We start from the raw sequence: 8,740 nt of genomic DNA, 5'->3' as shown, positions 1-8,740 counted from the left end.
TTGGTAACAGCATTCAGTGTGGGCATGCTGCTCAGCTGACAGTGACGTAAAATGCTGGGTTTGGGATTGCCTGTGACCTGGACGGTGCCTCTGTAATTCAGGGGGTAAAGGGGCGCTCAGGCACACTCTCTGGTACGAGTGAACAATTCAGTTATGCAACATCAGTCTGTAGACACATCTGCTGAGTGAGACATCGAGCCGGCCGGTGACATCCCCTGGGAGAGGACTGGCCCATTACTGAGTAGCGTCCAGAGGGGAGCACCGCTGACAGGAGCCACCAGTCCAGAGATTGCACCCACAGCAGAAAAAGACCAGCAGACAGGAAGGAAAGTGAAACGCACCATAATCTCTCAGTTTTGTGCCTGCACCAGCCTCACAGATTTCTAGTGAGGAGCTATAGGCAATTTAGGAAAATGAACTTGATAGACAAATATTTGTAAATGATTAGCTTGCCCTGAGGGATCACTCCAAACATTCTCCCCAAGCTTGGAACCTTCCATAGCATATCGTGTACGTGGATCTCCTCACCTGGCCAATGAGAAGCCTGCCTTTCTATTCATTCCCATTGGCATGGCCATCTGACCCAGAATTTATTGCCTGGCTTGTGTTTCCATTTTTTCAGTTTCTGTTTTGACATTGATTTCGCCACTTGTGCCAACTATTTTTGCAGGAGAACAGAAGAAGTTTTAAATTAAAATCCTAACTTGATGGTTTTCAAGGATGGTCCCCGAGACTAAGCTCTGAGCTCCAAAACTCTTTCTCTCCAGCGTCCTGAGTGAGATGCTCAGTTTTAAAAACAGAGTCTGAGGTCTTTGAAGATGTGGAAGTCGGGGCTGGAGTCGGTGTTCACCTGCAGACAAAGCCAGGATTTATCACAAGCCCGGGAAGGGGAACAGATGAGTTAGCATCCTGAACCCCCTCCCTGACTGATGACTGCTGTCTGTGTCACACAAGCACCAATGTGGTGTTCAGGCCAGCATGCTGAGCACAGAGCAAATCCAGAAGCCCTACCTGCTGAGCCATAGTGTCCAGCCTGGGGATCCGTGAGCACACCTGTGTGGGGCGTGTGCATCAGCAGAGCATGAGAGAGACACAGAGGAGGGACCCGCCATGGAGGAGCAGCGTGATTCTTCTCTGGTGCTGGTTCGCTCCTGAGCACCAGCACTAACACGTGGCCACAGCTGCCCACCGCCTATGCTGGGTGGTTGGCTTTGAGAACAGTAAGAGAATAACTGTAGTCTGTATAAAAATCGTAAGTGCATTAAAATTGTGTTTGAAACCAGAGAGAAAAGTATCCTCGCGCCCCAAGCTAGCCTTAGGGATGAACTAACTATAGAGATGATGGCAGTACATGATCTCACTGGAAAATGACATTGCCTGGCTCTGGGTAAAGCGTCCTTTAAAAAGGTTCAACCTCAATCTTTACTTCTCAAGCCAATGATGAGAGCACACATACAGTACATTGTTTTTGTATTTATCTCCATGTTTAGTAGAAATGTCTACTTCACCCGATAGTCTGTGCATACCCAAGTGACTCTAGTAAGGGGGTTCTGAGCCGTCAATTCTGCTCAGCAAGTGTCGGTTTGTCCTGAGTAACTAGCGAAGCTTTTCTGAGTGGAAAATACTGCTGAGCTCAATTAGATAGTGAATGCACACTCTCCAAGGTCAGGAGAGGCTTGTTATTCTGAACTTTCTAGGCACAGATACAACAGTTGGCCTATGTCTGTAAGACTAGCTACGTTGTTGTGTTAGAATACAGTCAAAGTGTTTCACATGCATTTAGAAATTGCATATGCTACCTTGTATTTCCCATACTTTTGTAACGAAAGGGACTGGAGTTTCTCTTTCGATGTGCTGGGGTCCCACTGGGAGAATGTTCAGAGCTTCGGGGGATAATTCCAGAATGTTTGACTCACGTGGGGACATACAGTCAGGCTGCACAGCCGGAGGAGGACCCGCTGCCCCAGTGCACAGGGACCACTGCACCCCCACTGGTGGCTTCTCTCACCACTGTCCCCACACCTATTGCCACCTTTGGGGGGTTTTTTGTTTTTTTTTTTTTTTGTATTTTTCTGAAGCTGGAAACGGGGAGAGACAGTCAGACAGACTCCCGCATGCGCCTAACCGGGATCCACCCGGCACGCCCACCAGGGGCGACGCTCTGCCTCGACCAGAGCCACTCTAGCGCCTGGGGCAGAGGCCAAGGAGCCATCCCCAGCGCCCGGGCCATCTTTGCTCCAATGGAGCCTTGGCTGCGGGAGGGGAAGAGAGAGACAGAGAGGAAGGAGGGGGGTGGAGAAGCAAATGGGCGCTTCTCCTGTGTGCCCTGGCCGGGAATCGAACCCGGGTCCCCCGCACGCCAGGCCGACGCTCTACTGCTGAGCCAACAGGCCAGGGCCACCTTTGGTTTTTAAGCTAGAGTTAGTTTCCTTTAGAAATGTGACACCAATCTAAGAACATTCCCCCTTCCCAACATGTAAAACACTTTCCGAAACTAAAGGTAAAATGTGGTGTGAACGAGTTCTCTGGCCCTCGAGTACAAGGACTCTCACAAGTACTCAACGCTGCAGGGAAGGCTGGGGGGAGGGGGTGTCTCTGCTGTGTCTGTGTGACCTCAGGGGTCTGGTTGTCGAGGCTGCATTGTGGTTTGAGAGGCATGGCAGACATCGATCAGCTTTAATGACTGCTTCCCAGCTTGTTTCCTATGGAGCCGGAAGCCATGGGAGCTGTCTCTAAAGCACAGTGTCTATGCCTGTCTTCACATGTGTGGATGGGACTTGCCTCTGTCACTGGAGGTGGGCAGGCCTGTGCGTCCCCTGTCCCAGGACCAGGCTGCTGGGCCAGAGAAACAGGGTCTGAGACTGGACTGGTGGCATTTGGGGTGCCTACAGCCTCCTCCCCAGGGCACGAGTGTAGTGGAACAGCACTGGACTCCAGGAGGCAGGACAGAAGAGGGTCATGGGCCTGGGAAGCCTTGGCCCCACCAGCTCCTGAAGGGAAGCTGGCCATAGTCAGGCTGCTAGGCAGCCACCTCACCCCCATCAGCTGGCCCTCAGCTGAAGGGGACGCCAACCCCTCCCGGGTGGCCAGATGGTGTCTGTGTGGTGAAATCTGCTGTTTTCACAAGGACAGAAGCTCTGTCCTGGCCATGCCTGGCCCTGGGCTGCAGCAGGCAGAGACCCAAGAAAACCACTCCCCAGGTAGGGGGCCCTATGAGGGGGGAGGGTCCTGGGAAGGCTGTCACCCTCAGGTGCGTCCTGAGGCTGACACACTGATTGGCTCCCCCCTCAGAGACAACTCGCTGTCTCCAGCCTCCAGAGTTTTCGCCAGCAGTGTCACATGGAACAGCGTGAGGATGGCGTTGGCTCAGTGGGGTCCCTTCATGGCAAGGTGCAGGGGTGGTGGGCGCGGCTGAGTCCAGACTGAGAGGGGGCATCAGGTGGAGGCTGGGGCCTGGCTCCGTGGGCCCTGGAGGAGGTTGGCCGAGGCTTCCGCACATCTCACCTCCACCCGCCGGCACTGAAATGGAGCCACCTCCCCACAGTCCATTCCAGCTCTGCCCCCTCCTCCCTGACGGCAGAGCCTCCTTGGGCATCATTTCATAAGCTGAGAATCAGCAGTTTCCTTTTTCATCCCACACATTGTTCAGTCATGTCACACGGTGTTGGAATGGCACCTGTCGGGTTCTGACTTATGCTGTAAAAGGTATACCAGCCATGAGCAGGGTGGGTTCCCTGGGACTGCTGGGCACCTCCCCTTCTCCAGGGCACGGAAACCCTGTAACAGTTCCAGGGAGGGGAGCCGGCAGGAGAGTCAGCTCACTAGTGAGACCAGACTGCTGAGCTCTGGTCACTGAACAGAATCAACCTAAAAGGAAGGGCACATGATCGCACACGTTCCCAGAGTGTAGAGCGAGGGCTTTGAATAAGAAAGGTCTGTACCAAGGCCACTAAGGATGATGAATGTGAGCAAAAACATTCGTTGAAGAGATTCCTGACTTCACTCAATAGATGATGGATGAAAACAATATATAAATAAAAATAAAATAGATGATGGATGGCTTGATGGATAGATAATAGATGGATAAATGGATGGATAGATGAATAGTTGGATAGTATAGATGGCAGGTGGATAGATGGTGATGGATGGAGGATGGATTGACGGTGGATAGACAGTGATGAATGGGTGATATGGAGATAGGTAATAATAGATAGATGATAGGTAATAAATAGATAATAGATGATGAATGGATGGATGGATGGATGGTGGGTGGATGGATGGATGGTGGATGGATGGATGGATGGTAGATGGATGGATGGATGATAGATTAGAGAGAGAGAGATGATGGATGGATAGAGATATGATAACTGACTAGATGGTGGTGGATGGATGACAGAAGATGGAGGAGAAGGTGAATGAGTCTTGGTACCTGCTCCCAGGAAGCCGTGTTTAGCCAGGAGACATCCTTGTGTGCTGTGACCACACCAACAGCCCTAGCACTGCACCAGCTACATCTCACACCACCCGCCCCATCAGTGGGTGCTGTGTTGGGCCCACCATGGTTCTGGAGCCGGATGTTCATCAGAATCACCTGGGGCTGCTTGAACCCCAGACTCCCAGCCTAGCTGGAGGCTCTGATGCAGCAGGTCTGCAGGAGGGCCTGAGATGACGTGTTTCTAACCGGTCCCCAGAGGCCAAGCTCTGTGAACCACTGAGCTGGGGCCCAGAGCAGGTTCCTCAGCCCCCACGCTCCTCAGGGGCCCAGAGCAGGTTTCTCAGCCCCCACGCTCCTCAGGGGCCCAGAGCAGGTTTCTCAGCCCCCACGCTCCTCAGGGGCCCAGAGCAGGTTCCTCAGCCCCCACGCTCCTCAGGGGCCCAGAGCAGGTTTCTCAGCCCCCACTCAGCCCCCACGCTCCTCAGGGGCCCAGAGCAGGTTTCTCAGCCCCCACTCAGCCCCCACGCTCCTCAGGGGCCCAGAGCAGGTTTCTCAGCCCCCACTCAGCCCCCACGCTCCTCAGGGGCCCAGAGCAGGTTTCTCAGCCCCCACTCAGCCCCCACGCTCCTCAGAACCACCACAGCGGTCCCTCCAGCCCGGGTGAATGCACATTGCAGAGGCTTCCACCGGATTGAACGCCACACCAGGCTTTGCAGGACTGTAACATCCAGAGCACCTGGAAATCTCATTAAAATGTGGATTCGGGTTCAACACATCTGGGGTTGGGCCTGGGATCTGGCATTTCTACCCGAATCCCAGTGAATGTCAGTGCTGCTGGTCTCAGAACCTCACTCAGCAGAGAGGAAAACCTTGGAAATGGCTTACAGATGGACTTGCTGTTATGATTCAGGAAAGGACCGTCTCCTGCATGAACCAAGGTGACCAGGTCCCATATCTTTCTTTTTCCCAAGGCCTTTCCTCTGTCAGTTAAGTTTGTATTTGACTAAAAATAACAGGAACCCCATTTAATAGCTTAAATAGAGCTTGATTTTCCTTGTATCACCCAAAGCCCAGAACTGGGTAGTTTGCTGGGGATGGCTTGGTTACCCACCGGAGGCAGAAATAAGTTGATGTGTCCTTATGATGCTCCCTCGTGACCACAAGGTGGCTGTTGCAGTTCCAGACATTGCATTCCTGCTCCACTCAGAAAGAAGAAAGAAGAGCAGAGGGCACAAGGCCTGGAATCAACTCTTTATCTCTTTATCAGAAAAGTGAGAGCTTTGTCAAGTGCCCCGCCCAGCAGACTTCTGCTGCAGCTTTCTGGACCAGCACTGTGTCACATGGCCACCCTAGGTAGAAGAGGGAAAGAATAGATGTGTATGAGAGACAGTGGCCCAACCAACAGTCCATTGCACGGCCCTCCATTCTGCTGCCCCTGAACAGGCAGCTCTCACTAACAACTGGCTGGTGGAATCTTCTAGGCTATCTCCATTCCAAAGAGGTCCACTCTTTGCTGATCCAGTGAACCAAGCAGGTAAATGTATACCTTGCCAATCCTCGACAAGCATGGACTTGGTGATCAGAGACGGAAGTCTGAATCCCTGCGCTGATGCTCATTATTTGTGACTCATGCTCTCCAAATCTTAAACCCAGAGTTTGCCTAAGGGGGCCTTGCTTGGCTCCCGTGATGGAGCTCCCGCATAGCAGCTGTCACTGGGACTTAGTAACCCCAGCACTTCCCAGGGCAGCTCACTCATGTCTTCAAGACCCATCCCTCCTGAAGAGGAGCCACCAACCGTGTGTGAGCAGAGCCACCAGGGACTTGCCGTCCGGCAGCCGGGGAAAGCAGCAGGGATGCCAGGCTGAGGTGCTGCACCAGGCCAGGCACAACCCATGCTCTATTTACCAGAAACTTCTACTGTGACCAGCTCACCAGGAGTGGGGCAGGTATGGGGGACAGTGCCCCACAGATTCAGGGATCACGCATCTGGAAATTGGGGTGAGGCTTAGCATACAAAAGGGGTAGGGAAGGTTGGAGTCTCAGGAGGGTTAAGTTTAATAACACAGGTACGGCATCCCCGGTCCCGCACGCTGAGCTCAGATACCAAGTGAGTGTGTTTAGGAGGAGGCAGCTGGTCAGCCCCCAGCACTGACAGCACAGTCTGTGCAGGTGGTGACCACACATGTCCCTCTCTCCTGGTTAAAATCAGGCCATCACCTTCCAGCCAACTCCGGCTGCTCAGACTCTCCTCTGTGTCTGCGGTGGTGTCTTAGCGGGTGTGGTGGCCACAGCAGAGGGATCCCTATGACCACCTGCTAGCGAGCCAGCAGCTGGGCTGGGAGCCCGGCATGGGAGCAGATCATTCTGCAGAAGGTTTCAGCTGAGTCCTAATCCTGAGGTCACCAGAGGGGCGCTCCTTCCCTCAGCTGTCACCATCACAGGAGCCAGCCCCAAACCTCAGGCATCGTCCACATCCAGCAAATGTGTGCCCATGGGTTGAGACAAGTGTTATATGTGCAGGAAAAGGATTTTAAAGAAGTTGGGGAGACCCAGAGGTAAGCCAGTCAGCTGAAATACTGGACTATTTTCTACGTCTCCTCTTCCTTGTGTTTTGATGGAGGTTGTTAACAGGAAGTGCTGGGATGTTCCTGCCCTCACGTCTCTGTGTCTGGCTTGGATGACATGAGGGATGGCCAACAGAGGTGACGGGAACTTGAAAATGAGGTATGATTACTGGTAAATGCACTGGACGCCTTGCAAATTTGAGAAGATAGCCTGACCAGGCAGTGGTACAGTGGATAGAGCATCAGACTGGGATGCAGAGGACCCAGGTTTGAGACCCCCAAGGTCACCAGCTTGAGCGCGGGCTCATCTGGTTTGAGCAAAAGCTCACCAGCTTGGACCCAAGGTCGCTGGCTCAAGCAAGGGATTACTCGGTCTGCTGAAGGCCCGTGGTCAAGGCACATATGAGAAAGCAATCAATGAACAACGAAGGTGTCGCAACAAAAAACTAATGATTGATGCTCCTCATCTCTCTCCGTTCCTGTCTGTCTGTCCCTATCTATCCCTCTCTCTCTGTCTCTGTAAAAATAAAAAATAAAAAAAATTGAGAAGATAAATTGAAATTTTACAGACTAATGAGTTTTTGGAAACTGTTAGCCAGGCTTGCCCAAACAGTTCTCTCTCCTTATTTAAGATTTTCCAAATTAGACACTATGAAATTTCAGTAGCTGTCTTGGAATGAATAAACAGCCCAAGTAGATGGTGTGTTTCCATTTAATAAACTTACATTGTATCTTGCTTCCACTGTAACCATAGTGTTTAGAGCACTTGAACCAAACTCTTATGTAGGTAATGTTATAACCATCACTAGATCAGCTATCTAAAAAGAAGTGACTTCTAGGCATTTGCGTTTATTTTCTGATGCACTGTGGGTTCCTGGTCATTTTCACGGAAGCCTAAAATTAAAATTTGAGGTTAATAACTGTATGTTTGAAATTGTTCTTGGTTCAAAGAATTTATAACCCAGTGGTTATTAGAGTCTTGAAGATGATTTCTGGCCTTAAGTCTTAGTGTCAGTTTTGAATTTGTATCATCATTGAAAACTCTTGTGGACCTGGAGCCCCTTTGTATATTTGAATCAGAAGACTTGCATTTAGGGGGAACCCACTCTCACACATTGAGCCATGTAAGTAAACTTTTGTCTTATTATAGTGACCAAATTGCTCACCTGACATCACTATCAATTGGTTTAAATACTATTTGCTTTGACATATGTACTTTGCTTCCCTGGGGAAGGATCCCCATTCATCAGTCCAGACTGTATTTACTTTGCATCTAAATATTTCCATTATGCTATGTTATGTATTTGAATGTGAGTAATATGCTATATGCTGTTCAGTATTATTTTCTTCTTACACAGATCACAAGAGGTTATGTCTTTTGCACCCCCCTCAAAAAAGTCTGTAATATATTTTATCTTTGTTGCCTAGAAATATTCTTAAATGTAATATAGATAAATCTAAGACAAATTTGCTCACAATTTGAACTGACAAGAGTTTGAGAAATAATTATATATTCTAAGTTGTAGTTTTTCATTTCTTTGTTTGTTTGTGTGTTTATTTGTAACCCATATTAAAAATTCAACAGGTGTTTTATCAACCTGTTATAAATCTGCCAAACCTCAAGTTTAACCTATACCGTTTCATATTGACTTTAATGTTGGAATCATTGGTTCTGAAATTTTTATCTGTTCTCTTCAGAATTAGCAGTGTGTACAGATGTCTCTCTTTTTTACCTGAAAT

The sequence above is a fragment of the Saccopteryx leptura genome, chromosome 11 (genome assembly GCF_036850995.1).
Source record: "Saccopteryx leptura isolate mSacLep1 chromosome 11, mSacLep1_pri_phased_curated, whole genome shotgun sequence".
In the NCBI taxonomy this organism is placed as follows: domain Eukaryota; kingdom Metazoa; phylum Chordata; class Mammalia; order Chiroptera; family Emballonuridae; genus Saccopteryx; species Saccopteryx leptura.
Note: the sequence above shows the minus strand (reverse complement) of the source record.